We start from the raw sequence: 19,217 nt of genomic DNA, 5'->3' as shown, positions 1-19,217 counted from the left end.
AATAGACGCAATCTAGCGTTAATGGGAGCCTTAAACGCTTTACTAGAGCCATTTATACGGACTAGTAAAGATCTAGATGATACACACTCGATCATGTACTGCGGAGCCATCGCGGCGTGCCGTGTTACTCGAGTCAAGTTTCCGGACGCTGACCGTGCAACTAGGACCGCCGGAGGTGTCCCTGCATGGCAAGTACGGATCGAGCGTCGTATCAACTCGTTTAGGACTCTCATTGCAAAGCTGATCTGCTTCAGAGGGGTAATAATCGCCCTCGAGTAATGCGTTTTGTGAACCAGGCATTCGCGGGGACGGACATCAGGCCCCGCGACTATTTGGCCAATGTCACAGAGCGCATCGACTTCCTGAAGCAGAAAGTCTATGCATGGGCAAGCCGTATTCGCCGCTACAGAAAGCGTGTGGACCGATTCCAGCAGAATCGTCTTTTTCAAAGCGACCAAAGGAAAGTATACCGAAGGTGGGAGGAAACCGACCCTCGTGTGTCTGACGTGCGGCTGCCGGATGCTACTGCCATGTCTGATTTCTGGCGTAGCATCTGGTCGGTGCCCGTCGAACACACGGAGAGTGAGTGGATGACCGTTGTCGAACGCGAGTGCGAGAACATCGAACCTATGGGGGCTATCACCATCAGCCCCGACGACGTAAGTTGTGCTGCCCGTACGGCCCAGAACTGGAAAAGTCCTGGACCGGACGGATTGCACAACTTCTGGCTAAAATGGTTTCGATGCTCGCACTCGCGTTTGGCAACGCAATTTCAACAAGCCCTCGATCTTGGTTGTCTCCCACCTTCCCTAACAACTGGTGTTACTTTCCTGCTCTATAAGTCCGGTAGTACCACGGAAGCAAAAAACTACAGACCCATTACGTGCTTGCCTACACTTTACAAGCTCCTTACATCCATTTTGAGAGCAAAAATTAACGCGCATATTGTCGCTTACAACATTCTGGCTCCCACTCAAAATGGATGTAGGGTTGGGTCCCGTGGTACTAAAGAGCTCCTCCTCATAGACATGACCATCTGCCAACAAGTTCGGCGGAACAAGGGAGCCATCTCGGCCGCTTGGATTGACTATAAGAAGGCCTATGATTCGGTGCCTCATTCATGGCTGAGAAGGGTATTGGAGCTGTATAAACTTGATGCAGCTTTAATATCCTTCCTGGCTGCATGTATGAGGCAGTGGACCACAGTCCTTCGTCAACCAGGAGGCAGGGATGGCCCCCTGGCCCGCAGGACTTCATAAGGATTGAGCGAGGAATATTCCAGGGTGACAGTTTGAGTCCATTATGGTTCTGCCTAGCTCTGAATCCCCTCAGCACGCTGCTGAAGGATTCTGGGCTAGGTTGCCGGCTTCGGAGAGAGGGTGAAGTCATCTCTCACCTTCTGTACATGGACGATCTCAAACTATTTGCACCGAACACCCAAGACCTGATGGTGCTATTGAAAACCACTGAAGTTTTCAGTACCGCCATCAGAATGGAGTTTGGTGTCGATAAGTGTGCGGTCATGCATGTACAGCGGGGGGAGGTTGTAAATTCAGAAAATTTACAACTTTCTGAGACGATGTCGTTCAGATCTATCTCTGAATCAGAAACCTATAAGTATCTTGGTATGTCACAGTCGTTGGGTATTGAGGATGTTGGCATTAGACGGTCGGTGAAGGAGCGCTTTTTCAGTCGGCTCACAAAAGTCCTTAACAGTCTTTTGTCAGGAGGCAACAAAGTGCGCGCCTTTAACGCCTGGGTAATGCCTCTACTCACATACTCCTTTGGCATACTACGGTGGACCCAGACTGAGCTGGACGTCCTGGATCGGAGGGTCCGTTCACTGCTTACCACACATCGTATGTTACATCCGCGCTCGTCTGTTATGAGATTGTACATCCCACGGAAGTGCGGAGGTCGAGGCTTCCTAAACGCCAAAGATCTCCACAACCGTGAGGTGTACAATATCAGGAATTACTTCCTTAACAACGAGTGTGGGATGCATCGTGATGTGGTGGCAGTTGACGGAAACCTCACGCCGCTCTCCTTGGCGAAAGAGAACTGGCGCAAACCTGTGGTACTAAGTACTGCGGACCGCAAGGCGGTATGGGAGAGCAAGCAGCTACACAGGCGATTCTACAAGGCCCTCACGGGACCCGATGTAGACCTGCTCGCATCGGTGAACTGGTTACGATTCGGGGACCTCTTCGGAGAAACCGAGGGTTTTGCCTGTGCAATTGCGGACGAAGTTATGATGACGAACAACTACCGGAAATATATCCTGAAGGACGGTACGGTCGACATTTGTCGGGCATGCCGCCGTCCCGGAGAGTCACTCAGGCATATCATTTCCGGTTGTTCTCATCTTGCTACCGGCGAGTACTTGCACAGACATAATCTCGTAGCCAGGATTATTCACCAGCAACTTGCTCTTCAATACGGCCTTGTGGACCGCGAAGTACCGTACTACAAGTACTTACCTGCGCCAGTTCTTGAAAATGGTCGTGCCACGCTCTATTGGGATCGATCTATTATCACTGACAGGACTATTGTAGCCAATAAGCCTGACATTGTGATAATAGATCGACTGCAACGCCGGGCCGTGCTCGTTGACATCACCATCCCCCATGATGAGAATCTCGTGAAAGCCGAGAAGGACAAGTCCAGTAAGTACCTAGACTTGGCTCACGAGATAACCGCCATGTGGGATGTTGATTCAACGATCATTGTTCCGATAGTCGTTTCAGCGAACGGTCTCATAGCGAAGAGTCTCGACCAACATCTTAAGAGACTCTCGCTAGGTGGCTGGATCAAGGGCCAGATGCAGAAGGCGGTGATCTTGGACACGGCGCGGATAGTCCGACGGTTCCTCTCTCTGCAGCCCTAACCACCGGCAGCTTGGGCCCTGCCCCGCTGCTGGCGGCACCCTAGGTTAGGTTTTTTATAATGTGTTTATATGTTTTTTTTATATTATTTTGTATGTGTTTTTGTATTTTACTTTTATATCCATGTTATAAACAGCCTAGCCTAAGAAAGAAAATAAATACTGAGATAATAATAATAATTACTGATCAGTGTCCAAGCCGAGCGGACTTAAAACAAATACCTACTGCATCAGTTCACACAGTTCACTAAATTTACATAAATTCGCAGACCCTTATCCGACGCTAACATTTTAATAGTACCTTTCAAAACCGGAGTCCAGATTTGCGCAAGTTACCGGGCCGTCAGAGATTCCGCGACAAATCTGGTGACGACACCGGTTATGGCGAATTTCCCATCGGCATCGGGTTTCCTAACCCTTAAACCTAATGGCTTTATTACCAATTCAGCTTTGGGATGTGCAATCGTTGTTTGCATTAGTATCTTTTCACTATTTGACAACGACCGATTGCAAGTGACGCTTTCTAAGCACGGTGTTTTTTATGTGTCGTGATAGACGCAGGGTTGAATGCGATCATAGAATGTATGAAAACTTGAAAAGTCATAATGCGCTTACCGCAGCGTTGTCAATTTTCCTACATTCCGTTACCTACATGCTTTCAAAACATACTTAAACGACAGAACAACATTTAGAAGTCAAAAGTTCAATTAGTCGTGTAGTAACGAATTCAAAATCAGTATTTCATTTTATAAAAATAACGTCACGATCATTAATTCGAAACTGGTTTGTCGATCCAACATTTCTCTTCGCAGAATGTTTTTGATTTTTATCTTGTTGATACGGAAAATGACGCAATCCGTGCCATAATCGATTTGACACTGATTTAACTAAGTTTTATTGCAGGATTATTACCAATTTAGTCATCGTATTAACTACTTTCTTTTCAATTTTATTCATTTGATAGAAAAAACGAGTTTTGACGTCTTCCTGAACAACTAGTAAAAGCGGAGAATCGGGAGTAATAGGTACTAAGCAAGAGGTCTTTGCGCAAAAGTGAGACACTCCGATAAGAAACGATAAGAGAAATAGAAAGTCAGACAAAATCCGCAATGTTCAATAAACTTTACAGTATCACATACATAATTCACTTAGAAAGTAATATTCATAGGTAAAAAACCTAACAAAGGTAAGTATGTTACATTTCGTATTAATTACAGTTTCCGAAGAAAGAAAGTAAATTAATAAAGAAAAGCGAAACTTATTTTAATTATAAATGATGACGGTTAATCTCACTGTTTATTTAAATGATATAATGATTACAGATGATATGGATTGTGGTTAGAATGATAATTTCCCACGATTGGATTAAATTGTACTGGTAGCGACAAATTACGTCAAGTTAACTGACACGGCATCTAATGTTGAGTTTAAACAAAAGGTACACAATATCGCATTAGTTTAGTTACCATGAAAATAGATTTGCTGTTGAGTTAATGTAAATCGAGTTAGTAATATTGATGAATGGTTCTTTCAACTTGATATTTCTTTTGTGTCTCTATATGAGGAAAACAATAATTATTTTTATTAAACTGTGACCCGGTAAACTTCGTACAACCTAAATATATGTATATTATGTCTTCACGTGCAACGGCGCAAAAGACTAATTCGAGTCAATGTATTTTTATCAAAAGTATGGACGGTTCTTCACATAATATGATATAGCTGTGTAGTTTCCGGTGACAAGTTTAGAAGCAATGTAATAATTTTGTGTTTTCCTGTTCATAAAACTACAAAAGTCTCTCCTATCGATCGATATTGTTGTAGATCGCTAAACTTATATCCGAGTGGAACCCTAACGCCAATCATGCTATCACGCTGATCGCGACGGGCAAACAGAGAGGTTCTCATAACTCCCATAATACCGGTGGCCTGTAGATGAATCAAAGATAAAATACCGCAACTTTTACTCAGATTAACACAGCGAGCTCACTTCATTGAGAAAACGTTTCAACTTGACAGCTTAGCGACTGCACACAGGCTTTTTGTCGTGGACATTTATTTAAAGTAGGTAAAGACAATGGTGGATTGATTTATTATAAGTTTGCGTGCAGTCTATGACTGTTTGTTTATATAAATTTTAACAAAAAAATAATGCATGCCATTGATTAATAACACTAGCTCGTCATAATCGTCATTATTTACCTATCTATTATATGAATACCATAACAATAAGACATAACCTTTACCTTTGTTCTTTGTCTTCGCTAAAGTGGCAAACTGGCAGACATCCATAGGCTTCGGTGGTGGTCACCGATGTAGTATAAGTAATATTTACAAGTTTTGAGTTTTGAGTACATCAGAGACGATATTTTAAGCGTAGTATACATAACTGCGAAGAATCACTAAAGTAATTCAAGTTCGAAATTATTTTTCTTTTATATATAATTAATTATACAAACCAGAGTTCTGCATTACCAGAATAGATTCGAAGGCCAAACATATTTAATCCTATAACTGCCGTATTCCGTTACATAAAGACATACAAACTCGCACTCATTTCGCTGAAAGCTAATATTTAGGTAAATAATACAAATCTTCGTACTATCGAGTCGCATGGTGAAAAATTCTAAGGGTTATCGCGGTAACCAAAGACAATATAAAATTCTAAGGGGTTAAAAAGTTAAATGCTACATCAAGTATTTAACACGTCTTGATATACATTTTACGACGGTAATTGTGAACCTATGAATATAAATTAATAAATATTATCAATGATCTGTACCCATGGAAGGAAAGGAAACAATTTGATAAGAATCGCATCGCTCTCAATGATCCCGCACCTTGGCTCAATAGCGCTTATCAAACTATAGTTACATTCTAAGCACGCTTTATTATAGTCTAGAAACAGGCCATAACGGTTTCAAGGGCTTTCTACAAATTACATTGTACGAGAGCAATAGAAAAATGACTTGTGAAATAAGTTAGACAAGAAGATTTTCATAATCTTTTGGTATAAGTATATTGTATGTGATGTGATACTCGTATCGTATAATGATATATTTTAATCATCAGCTCATCACTACAACAATTTAACCCATATCCCACAGTCGACTTATACGACACCCACGGGAAGAAAGGGGGTGGTGAAATTTGTAACCCGTCGGAGGTGAGGGGGGGGATATAATACACGTTATAAAAACAAAGTCCCCCGTCGCATCTGTCTGGTTGTAGATATGTGGGTTCGCGATAAACTCAAAAAATACTCGACGGATTTTCATTTCGGTTTCATCTATGAATAGAGTGATTATTGGGGAAGATTTAGGTAAAAAATTTGTTACGATTTTGTGCGAATTGTTTGAATTGAAATATTACCTTGTAAGGAGAAATTACTATTGATAATGACTAAACTCATGTTTATGCTTTACTCCCCGTGCGATTTTATGAATATGAAGCCGGGGCGGGTCGCTAGTAAACCATAATTTGAAACACTAAAACGGAGGGTCCGCTCGCTCAAGTTTACATTTGCCTAGAAGTTTCGAACGTAATGTTACGTCCGTGGTGCCAACTTATCACTTTCCATAAAAATCTTAGCAATTATAAATTTCATATTAAAACTACCGAACTTTAAACAGTAATTTAGAAAGTGATTAGTGGATTTGATTCTTATAATTATACCATCGGTGTATTGTGAGAAGTAAAAGTTAAATTGGCGTGACTGGTACATTCTCACGTTTTACATATTAGTAAAACTTAGAATGTTACCGTATTGTATTGGAATTTGAATGAGATGAATGCTAGTGACAGCAGTGTTACACTAAAAAGTAGGTTATTAGTACTAATAGTATGTTGTAATAATTATAGGTTACACAGGTATTACCTACGTACATAGACACAAATCCTATGTACAGTGAGGTCAGCCGTCAGTGAGCTGCGAAACTTGCATGGAAAAATAATAAATGAATTAATTGACAAATTCGCCATGCACTTTTGTTGAACTAAAAACATAATTGTCCTTCATAATTTAACTTTATACATTTTATATAAGGTCAGTGCGGGCAAGACCGGCATAGTTTATTTGAAATAAAGTTTGAGTGGATAAAACTCTATAATTAATGTAGTCTGGCGTAATGCGCATGGTCCTATGAGATAGCAAATATTATATTTTACAAAGCTTTTATAATATTTTGGTGAAATAAGGTACTTTTAAGTCATAAAAATCACATTTTATTAGGCTCGGCGGGTTGACCGTCCTCCCGCGATGAGTACAGAAAGACCGTCTAGTGCTTGTTGTCGCGTAATTTCATATGAGACTAGGTTCCAAAATCATGATCATTGTTATTTTACGTAATAACAGGGCAGAATGTGCTAGATAATTAATAAAATAATGTTAAAATTTTCAACATATAAGCATTTTTCTATTTATAAGGCAAGACCGGCATAAGTCCCGTAGATGGGGTTCATAACCTTTTCTTTTCAGGTCCAGATATTGCATAATACTGTTTTTACAACGAACACCTGCGATACAATTTAGTCACGATATTACAGACTCATATAAATCCAACTAGTTACTTATCTGTTTTTGAAACTTTTTTATTAAGAAAAGGTAATAGGATATTAAGATGTCGTGAATTGGTTTGGTAACATTTCTTAGCAATGCTTGGTTTTTCTATAGTTACTACCAGAGTTACCACCTACCTGAGCTACCACCCCCGAAAACCTATTGACGACACCCATGACGACTTTTTGTCAAAGTGACAGCCAGCAATGTCAATTAACGGTCGGGTAGCCGTAAAATAGTCGGGTCAAAATTGTCAAAACCGTTTTAAAGGGTACCCATACGGTCCCTGTTGGGTAATGCTGATTATAAAAATAATAACCAACTTGAAACCCTACTCTCTTTTGAAATATTTGTCACCGCATGTTGCACAATCTAAATATACTTAAACAAAAATAATAAAAAACGGTTAGAGCTTACGATAATTCTACCAACTTAAATAATTATGATGATGAATAATGCTGTGTAGGCTTACTTCTGTTCACCTCTTATGGGTAATTCCATGTAACAGAGTAATGTAAGTGACCAATTATTTGCATGTTTTTTTATTCATGGTGCTAATTTAAATATCAATATATCTAAGGATTAAAAGTAGGCTTATCTAGAGATAAATTAAGATTTCAATTTGCATCATAAATAAAAAAACATGCAATGAAGTGGTCACTTACATTACAGTTACGTGGAATTGCCCAAATCATTCTTCACAACCATGTCACATATATTTTAATTTTACTTAATACTTTCGAATGATTTTAGTAACACCATACGAATCATTATCAAAACTGTATTTCGAAGTTAAAATCAAAACCGGCCAAGTGCGAGTCGGGCTCGCGCACAAAGGGTTCCGTAGCAGCAAATATAATAAACTTATTGATCTATCTTATAAGGTTCAGCCATCGTTTTCAGTGTAAGCACAATAACTTAACCAAAATTACAGTTAAATCAACCTATCTCAAAAACTATAAGAGATACTTTGATCAAACCAAAAATCGTTGAAAGAGTTAATTAGCATGCATCACCTCTATTTTTTTTAGAATTTTATACCCCGTAGTTATAAAAATAGAGGGGGGGGGACATACTTTTTACGACTTTGAGAGCTGATATCTCAAAAACCGTTCACTTTAAGAAAAATGTTTTTAGAAAACTTTATATCATTTTAAAAGACCTTTCCATTGATACCCCACACGGGTATGTACATCGAAAAAAAAATTTTCATCCCTCAGTTACATGTATGGGGGGCCCCACCCCCAATTCTTTTTTTTACTATTTAGTGTCATAATTTTGTAGCGGTTCATACAACACATATTCCCATCAAATTTCATCACTGTAGTACTTATAGTTTCCGAGTAAATCGGCTGTGACAGACGGACAGACGGACAGACGGACAGACGGACAGACGGACATGACGAAACTATAAGGGTTCCGTTTTTGCCATTTTGGCTACGGAACCCTAAAAACGGTACAACTATCATAAGCCAAAAACGTACCTATATATTGACATTGTTTAGACAAGATTATTTCCAATAAAGCCTAAAAAAGGTTGGCAACTCCTTGTGTATCATATGCCGGTCTTGCCTTTCTCTTTTATGCCGGACTTTCTGACTAGGCACAATTTCTAAGTTACATATTTCAGAACATAAAACTAGAAATTGAGCGCGTTTTGAGTAGAATAATAGTACTAGTCAGAAATAACGGTTATTAAATGACTGCGTTACATACATGATATACAAATATTCCGACTGCTTCTATTTTATTTTATTTTTTTGCGGAACTATGTTGAACTTGATGTTCGAGTTCGAAACGAGAAACAAGTTTATTGTTAACTAGTGTTCGTCCTAGGGATATGTATTGCAGACCAATGGATTAAGAATGAAAAACTGCTATACCTCCAGAGGTGTGAGAGGCGTAGATATATAAACAAAAAAGTTATAGTCAATAGACGGTCTTTCCGGGTAGACGGTCTTCCCCACACTGACCTTAATTTCAATACTTACATAATACAAAATTGCTTACATGCAACCATAAAACGACATTTTATTTACATTTTTACCTATTGGAAATAAATTCCCTCAGTTGTTGACATAATAATATTAATTTATTGTGATTTATTTCTTCTATTAACCATTCTAACATAAATTCACTCCAGAGCCATCAAAAATTTCTTATACTTCCGACATTGATAAAAAAGGCAGGCTGGTATAGAGTACATGATGCTGAGCAAGATCTACCAGATTTTCCGAAATGACCCAGGAAGTATTATTAAATCCGGTAACAAAGGGAAGTTTCATACAAACTTCCGAGTATTTTTGGGAAACGTGGTAGATCTTACTCAGCATCATGTACTTTACCATCAGCCTACCAAAATTAACGAATATCGAAGCCGTGATCCAAATGTACAAACATTTTGAGAATTGCTCTCCAATGAAAGCGACTCAGTTTAAATTTAGCTAGTGACGCCGTCAACATTAATTCACGATTGATTATTTTGATTTTCTAATCCAGGGAGAGTTTTAATGTAAGAACAAACAAGACTGATAACGCTAATGTAGATAAATAATAACCTAACCACAAAATTAAAATTTTGAATAAACCCCCGACATGGCTAAGAACACTCCCGACTAACTCAGCTTTCAGACAAAAAAAATAAATCTAAATCGGTTCATCCGTTCGGGAGCTACGATGCCACAGACAGACACACACACAGACAGACAGACGGACAGACAGACAGACAGACAGACAGACAGACAGACAGACAGACAGACAGACAGACAGACAGACAGACAGACACGTCAAACTTATAACACCCCTTCGTTTTTGCGTCGGGGGTTAAAAAATAGGACATCACATGGATGAAATTATATTTTTTATTATAACTATCTAATTTTAAAGAAACCGTATATCGCAGTTACATACCTCAGTTATGTATACCAGTACAGCAGTACACGTTCTGAGCCATATAAGTTTGTTTTGGTTTCTGGGTCCACCATCTACATACTTTAATAAACATGAAAACGGAGCTTTTGGTGCCGATTTGATAACGCAAGTAGTTGGGTACATATACGTATTTGACTTTCGCTGGGTTTTCGCTGTCGGTTACGGTTTGACAAGTAAGTGTTAAGTTCATGATATGTGTTTAGTATCTACTTATTATATTAGTACTAGCTTTTGCCCGCGGCTTCGCTCGCGTTAGAAAGAGACAAAAGTAGCCTATGTCACTCTCCATCCCTTCACCTTTTAAAAAATCACGTCAATTCGTCGCTCCGTTTTGCCGTGAAAGACGGACAAACAAACAGACACACACGCTTTCTCGTTTATAATTTTAGTATGGATGATGTGATGATGCTCTGAACAGTCAGCGGCAGTAGGATACCATATTGATATTATTTTAATCTCTTGGGCTGTTGGTATAAGTACTGTTGGTTAAAATACGTATTAAAAAACCGGCCAAGTGCGAGTCGGGCTCGCGCACAAAGGGTTCCGTAGCAGCAAATATAATAAACCAATAACTTAACCAAAATTACAGTTAAATCAACCTATCTCAAAAACTATAAGAGATACTTTGATCAAACCAAAAATCGTTGAAAGAGTTAATTAGCATGCATCACCTCTATTTTTTTTAGAATTTTATACCCCGTAGTTATAAAAATAGAGGGGGGGGGACATACTTTTTACGACTTTGAGAGCTGATATCTCAAAAACCGTTCACTTTAAGAAAAATGTTTTTTAGAAAACTTTATATCATTTTAAAAGACCTTTCCATTGATACCCCACACGGGTATGTACATCGAAAAAAATAATTTTGTAGCGGTTCATACAACACATATTCCCATCAAATTTCATCACTGTAGTACTTATAGTTTCCGAGTAAATCGGCTGTGACAGACGGACAGACGGACAGACGGACAGACGGACAGACGGACATGACGAAACTATAAGGGTTCCGTTTTTGCCATTTTGGCTACGGAACCCTAAAAAGTCCAGCTGCTATAAAACTACTAAAACATGAAATTTAACAACACTATGGCTAAATAGGTGTAAGGGTTAAGAAGTGAATAAAGAAAATTGTTGAGTCATTGGGGACAAAGTGTAGGTATCGAAATAAAAGTAGTGTGGAGTAAGAGGATTGTCCTTTCGCATGTCACAACAACGAGCACGACAGCAGTTTTACAACTTAATCCTACCACTGGTAGTTCTTGAGATCGTATCTATATAGTCATCAACAAGGTTACAGGCAAGAGCGTTGTGACAAAAGCACATTGGGCTCGTACACGCTTTCGCGATTCTAGCTGTGATACTGATAATATGATAACCATGAGTCGCTCATCTGTTATACTCGCTGATATAACCGCGAGTCGTCGGCCGTCGAACTCCGCGTTAGATCCTCGATCATCTCCCACATTCCCTTAAACTTGCTTTCTATAATGTTTACATAATGTGATTTCTCCAAGGTCGGCTGCGCGGACCGGTCGCAGGCGCATGACCTACGCCGGTTTCGATTTCTACGGCTCCATTAGAAAACTGTTACTTTGATTGGGATCTTAATCGATTTGTTGAAACTATGACCCTCCTTACTATGTAAGAATCCGAGACATGTACTTACATGGTGCAATATGCTTTGAATGTTATTAAAATATATGATTATTTTTTGTCGAATTCAAACTTTCGCGAGAGTAAGCTAGTCTAATTAGTTGTTTACGTTTTTAGTCGCTCGCGAGATAGAGAACATATTAGGTCTTCATTATAAAGCACATGTCACGCGAGTAAATAAAAATACGTGAGATAAACCGTACAATTAGCTTAGTATTAGTACGTAGGAATCACTATCATCACAATGAAGTAAGAATTTTAACGTGAAATTAGTACCACAGGTTACTAAAATTTAATATATACTTACTCGTATTTTGCATATTCGTAAACAAAAGTTGCTAGTTACATTAAGCTAAGGGTCGCTGACTCCGCTGGTGTTTTAAAAACAAATTTATAGTAACTTTGCAAGGCCTCCTAAACTTAGTAACATAGGTTTGTTCTTGAAATATTACGTACTCTGATGCAACTTTCGCGTTTGATTTTCGATATGATATAACACGTGACGTTAAAGAACGGCCAGTTGAGTACTTTTGTATTGTATACAGGGTGGCCCATTCAAATCGGTCAGTATGGGAAAGTCTGAAACTATAAGACATACGAAGATTTGTTCTTAGGAACCATGTCACCGATTTTGATAAAAAGAAAAACTGCATTCATACAATTAAAAAAAAAGTGTACCCAGCTGGGGAACCGAACCCGGTTGTTTTGAAAAAATAAACTTACACTATTTCTATTCAGATATCGTTTGTGTAGGTCTTAAGCAGTAAATATCTCTAAGAAACATAATGTCTAAAATGAATAAAATGCATTTTTTTCACATACTTTAATTTATCATAGTAGGTGTTCAAAGTGACCACCGTTACAATATTCAGCAAGTTCACTTCATCTTTACAACAGTGTACAAAAATAGCTATAACACCGTTGAAGACCTAAAAGTAGCCATAGAGTCAACTTTAACGCAGATTCACCACATGAAGATACAAAATGCAATAGTAAGATCGTTACCTAGACGTGTTGAATATTGTATTGAAAAAGACGGTGGTCACTTTGAACACCTACTATGATAAATTAAAGTATGTGAAAAAAATGCATTTTATTCATTTTAGACATTATGTTTCTTAGAGATATTTACTGCTTAAGACCTACACAAACGATATCTGAATAGAAATAGTGTAAGTTTATTTTTTCAAAACAACCGGGTTCGATTCCCCAGCTGGGTACACTTTTTTTTTAATTGTATGAATGCAGTTTTTCTTTTTATCAAAATCGGTGACATGGTTCCTAAGAACAAATCTTCGTATGTCTTATAGTTTCAGACTTTCCCATACTGACCGATTTGAATGGGCCACCCTGTATATCGTGGCGTGTCCGACGTGGATTCCTAGTGTAACATACCAGAGTTAATTTGCCATAGTTTATCGTATCTACCGACATAAAACCTTAAGTTACTGTTTCTAATGGTCGATACCATTACTTTTAATTCCATTGTACTAACGCTTTCAAATAGAATTTAGTTGTACTGTAAAACTGAATCTTATAAAGAGAAATTTTACTCATGAATACAACTTATTCATCACAAATTTAATATACGCGGCGAATTATTTTTGTACAAAGGAAAAGTGGTTTCAAGTTCAGTAACACTTGTTTTGAGTAAGTAAGGCACGGGTTTCATTTCACTTTTATTGATAAAAAAGCAAAAGAAGCGGATTGAAAAGAATCGTGTTACGAAACTAAGAACACGTTTAGTCGTAATCGGACATCTTAGCATATTAAATTGTTACATTTCTATGAAAACCGAAAGTGGACAAACTAGTTGGTCGGAATAGATGAGTGTTTAATATGGTTTTTATGGAGAAGTCCTCCCACACCAATGTAGATATGGAGGGATTCACATTGGTGGAAAGGAAAAGCAAGGCGCGTAGGGCGCCGCAAGTGAGTGGCACTGTGGATCCGGTTAATTCTGGTCTTCGGGTCGCCACACCAAGTAAGCCACTCTACGTGTCTCGCCTGCATTACTCCGCCGTGGCCGACGAAGTGGTGGAATACGTTCGCCAGAAGACTGGCTTCACGCTGAGGGTGCAACAGCTGCAGTCGCGTCACTACGTGCACTTCAGCTCGTTTGTTGTGCGCGTGCCGCGGCCTCTGCAGGACATCATCGCGAGTGCAGACTTCTGGCCGAAAGGTCTTTCGATGGTTCCGGGGCAACCTGCCGAATTCTACGCCAGGACAGACGACACAACGTAGCCTCGACGTTACGTTGTCACCTAAATCTAGATGATTTGTAATGTGTTGTTTTTTTTTCTTACTTTGATGTGTTTGTTGGTTATGCGTTTATGTATTTTAGTTACTCAGTGCTTTGGTTTTTACTGTCATACTGTGTAACGTATTTGAAATAAAAACAATAATAATTATACAGATTACGCGTATTGGACTCTATCGATGTTTATTGCGCGGAAATTAAACATTAACAAATTCTAGCCCGAATATTTTTAGGTCAGGTCTCGGACTTGAAAAAATCAAATACCTATATTGTTCTTGGATTTTAGTTCATTTGAATCTTTATAAAATGTTACTCTTCCATACAAAATTGGGTGCCTGATAGCACCGCTAGGCTATAATGTGTTAAGAAAGGGGCATACTCATTATTCACCCACATAATAAGATAATTTGTATATCGACAGTAACAGGTAGATTAGAGACTACATGTATTTAACTTTTTTTTTATTGATTTTATTACATATTTAATGTATATAAACATTGGCTCCGGGTCGCAAAAATGGGCGACTTTCTTAGGGGAGTTCTGAGTATTGAGTACATTTTGATAAAAACTTAATTAATCACATCCCTATTTGATTTTTACGAATTACTGAAAATCACAATAGTATATTACGATACAAGTGCGTAAAAAAGGAAGTTCGAAACGAGTGGCGATCAATTAAAACACGATCGAAGGGAGTGTTTTAAATCGACACGAGTTACGAATTTCCTTTCCGCACGTGTATCGTACGACGTTTTTCAGTACAGATGAGCCTCTGAAGTTTCGACCTGGCATATAATGAACCACTTCTCGCACTAGTGCGTAAAAAAAACACCATCTGTACTGAAAAATAGTTTTACCCACACGGACCGCATACCAATAAGAGGAAGTAAGCTAAAGTTCATAAATGATTCCTGTTCATAGTTGTTTTTTGCACTAGTGATGAATGGAACGCGGAACCCTCAGAAGTGTACGGTTTTTGCCGCGACTCACAATACTTCCCACGACAGATGTGAAGACGCAGTTTATTGCTATATGTGAAATTATCACAACAATCGGTATTTTAAAGTAGGTAAAAATAAAAAGAAATGATCAATTGCGAAATTTGTTAGGTTTCATCTTCATCATTTATATTTTATTCCTAACCTAATACCTACGATATCCTATTTATGATAATTAGAAAAAAAAATGAACTGTAATTTTACTAAAAAATATCGGAAGTGGTTGACAGACAAACCGATATCCATACATCATTTGACTGGCTAGTTTTGCTAAATTGTCTACAGTGTTGTACGAGGAAATATTTGAGAAAGGGTTGCAGCGAAATTGGAAATATACTTAAGAAGATAAGTACACACTGACTTACATTATGCGCATCCGATGACATTTCCTGCTTTCATCGCTTCTGAATGAATAGAAAAAGTTGGTAAAATTCGTAATTTATTTTACCTAAGTAATTATTCTCATAAAGACAGTGGTGCGATCTTGTATGCAAGCTGCAAGTAAACGTTTCTAGACTTTCAAATCACACGTGACACGGAAGCACAGGAATACATTAATTAGTTCCTGTAATATTCATTACTTTGTGACTACTTTCTTAAACTTAGTATACTAGCTGTTATATGTTATGTAGCTGGTTACATTTCCATCCCATCTTTTCTAAATGATGCATTGCATAATATTGATGTAGGTACTTGAAAATATCGGACAATACATAACTACTTGTAAATTGGAATTAGAAAATCGTCTTACGCGCGTGGGCGACGGTCGCGCGACCGTCGCGCGACCGTCGCCGTCGCGTCTCATACTTCCATATCGATAAGGTTTGATTTCGTATCGCGCGACCGTCGCCCACGCAAGCCACGGCGTTAGGCGTCCCGCAACCACGCACGAAGGGTACAAAACACCTGACAGACTGACGTGACTATTATCATTGACTTTACATCACATATCTCAGTGCCGGCATGTGTAAACGCACGCACGTTAAACGCTCTATACTAGACACATGGTCAGTAGCAAAGAAACATGGCTGCAGTTCCGACTAGCTGGGGCCAATGGCCCGATCTAGCGTGTAGCGGTATGGGATACTGTAGGTTCGTGAATATCGATGGTTTGTTCGTTTCATTTGAAGTTGTACTACTTGTACTTTTTACAACGGAGTCAAGCTATGCATGGAATCTGCAATGACCAAGCGATGCAATGATATTTTTAATATCAAATTTCTATAACATTTATAAATAGGCGTTTATGTGTATGGACACTCTATTACTTTGTTATGTTCAAGTCTATTTAAAAAATAGTCAAGCAAAACTATCGAGGCATGAACGTTGTTTAAAATCATAATGCGCAAGGCTATTCAGGCACCCTTACTTGGGTCAATAGCGAGTAGAAGTGCAAATTTTATTAGTTATGGGTTCGCAGTTTTCAACCTTGTTAAGTGTAGTAGCTTTAGCTTAAAGAAAATGTGGGTACTTGAACTTAGTATCTAAAATACCGAATAGAACAAACATATTTTCATGCCTTTTCCACAAAAAGAAACTAGTTCATATTATAATCATATTTTTTTGCTTGTTTTTAGAACAACTCTGTTTGTCACCTACTTACATTTCTAATAGATCCTACGAGTACCTATCTAATCTTGTTAGGTTAGGTATATAACCGGAAGTACACTTTCTGAGCAGACATGTTACATTAAATGCTGTTAAATGAAGTATTCTATCTCCTTTAACACTAAAATAAATCAGAGACTTCAGATCAAATTTCCGGTCGATGCCTTCCTTTGACAGGCGCAAAACACACGGGTATGTACGTCGCGTCGGTGCAACCTCGCAGTAACTGTACTGATACTGTAATGTTATTTGTTATTTCGTATATAGATAAATGTATTTATAAACTTAAAAAATTTAACAAGTAAATTTTACATATGTAGCAATGCGGCCAAGATGCTCAAAACTTCTGAACATGACTTGTCAGAAGTCAGATTTTATGAGGGTGATACTATACATACATACTATGAAATTGGTGTACACCAAAAACACCTCACACGTGCCCGCGCTTACCACATGATATTGGTTCGTACTTCGCTTACCTATTTTGTGCACTATCCAACTTTCGCACCGCACGGTGCGCTCCATTGCACATTCCCGCCGAGGTGCTCAGCCCGTGTGTTCTGTGCTTACAAACGGAAACGCGTGGTGCGCTTTATTGCACAGCAGGCAGCGTTCGGCGCGGAAACAGAGATTATGTGGTTACCGACCTTTATGAGCTTTCTCTACTTCCTCTTTTTACCTATGCGTTAAGGGAGCTATAGTAATTCCTGATATCATTATCGAGTTATGATAAATGAATAATTGGTTGAAATTACTAGAGCAATTACATTAGTCCCTACGTTCCTCGATAGCGTACACGTCAAGGTGAACGATATTAGTTCAATTCATTGTATGGAAAAATCAAGCCGTTTCAAACGGTTACTTACTAGAAGCAAAAATTACATACATTTTCCGTACCTAATACATATGACGTTTACGCTATGAGTAACGGAATGGTATAAATACTCACGGCAGAGAAGCTTAAGTTTTGAATTCAATTTGATGGTCGTAAAATATTTTCCTGTCTTTTTGTGAAAGAATTGTTATTGTATTTACGAAATAAACTTTCAAAGGTTCAAAAAACAAATGATCATGATCAACCAACCTGTATTTTTAGGTAAAGAGAAAATCGCAATGTTTTCTTCCTTCTTGATAATTTCATATTAGCTATCAGCAGCGGCTTTAGGTTTGCTAATATGCGCTAATAACTGCAGGTTCGGCCCTTCACTGAAGCATTGCAAAAGTGACTAGAATTTAGATCGCAATTTTAATACTGGTTTGTGAATGAATGGAAAATTGCGTGCTTGTCAGGTGTACTTAGCTATTTCGATTAACGTGTAAATATAACATAACCGCATATTACATACCTACAATTTTCTAATAAAAAAAAAAAAAAAAAAATATTATAGGACATTCTTACACAGATTGACTGAGGCCCACGGTAAGCTCAAGAAGGCTTGTGTTGTGGGTACTCAGACAACGATATATATAATATATAAATACTTATATTCATAGAAAACATCCATGACTCAGGAACAAATATCTGTGCTCATCACACAAATAAATGCCCTTACCGGGATTCGAACCCGGGACCGCGGCGTAGCAGGCAGGGTCACTACCGACTGCGCCAGACCGGTCGTCAAATAACTTCGCCTATAAATAATATGGTGAAATAACTTCGCCTGCAATATGCATGCATTGTTTGAATAAATTCATATGTAAGTAAGCTGAGCAAGTATATAAGGTATAGCAACTTAGCAAGAACCATATAATACTTGACAGACAAAACCCATACAAAAAAGCGTACCCCTGAAATATATGGGCCTTTTAGGCTCAAAATTAGATAGCGCTGTTTCGCAGCCTGGAAGTGGCCAAAATCATATTTTCCCGAGATATGTTTTTTCAATACTATATTTATTTATTAATATGTCAATACACATTAAAAAAAAATGTAGGCATCATCAGTGTAGTTATGACAGTATTTAATAGGTCGCACTAAAAAATGAGGTATGGTTAGTATGGAGACTGTAAATCCTATATAAATTATGCTTGGGTATAGTCAACCAATTTGTATCCTAGGCCACTTTAGAACCTTTTCATAGTAAACGTCTAATTTACTTCTTTGGCCCAAACAGCTCGGTGTAGTCGGTCTCAATAAGACAGGGTTGGCCTAAAGTGGATTCAAATTGGTTGACTGTATATAGGTACAGTCGAGTAGGTACATAAATATGTGTACATTTTTTCACCTTATTGTAACGAGTTAAGGTGAAGAAATGTACAGACATTTATGAACTCGACTGTACTTAAACGAAGTGGTTTTATTGCGTCATAAGAATCGCATCCCTC

At 38.4% G+C, this 19,217-nt stretch overlaps 1 protein-coding gene and 1 long non-coding RNA gene across 2 annotated transcripts in view; one reads left to right on the top strand and one right to left on the bottom strand.

Annotated features, from left to right (window-relative positions):
- The window catches only part of LOC125241084 (cadherin-89D), a 91,875-nt gene that overhangs the window by 54,429 nt on the left and 18,229 nt on the right, over window positions 1-19,217 (bottom strand).
- On the top strand, window positions 783-8,478 carry LOC125241092. The gene is made up of 3 exons (XR_007178711.1): window positions 783-795; window positions 8,115-8,118; window positions 8,235-8,478. It is a non-coding gene; the product is annotated as an uncharacterized LOC125241092 (long non-coding RNA).

The sequence above is a fragment of the Leguminivora glycinivorella genome, chromosome 2, assembly GCF_023078275.1.
Source record: "Leguminivora glycinivorella isolate SPB_JAAS2020 chromosome 2, LegGlyc_1.1, whole genome shotgun sequence".
In the NCBI taxonomy this organism is placed as follows: domain Eukaryota; kingdom Metazoa; phylum Arthropoda; class Insecta; order Lepidoptera; family Tortricidae; genus Leguminivora; species Leguminivora glycinivorella.
The sequence above is the reverse complement of the archived record's forward strand: the minus strand, read 5'-3'. Positions and strand labels throughout refer to the sequence as shown.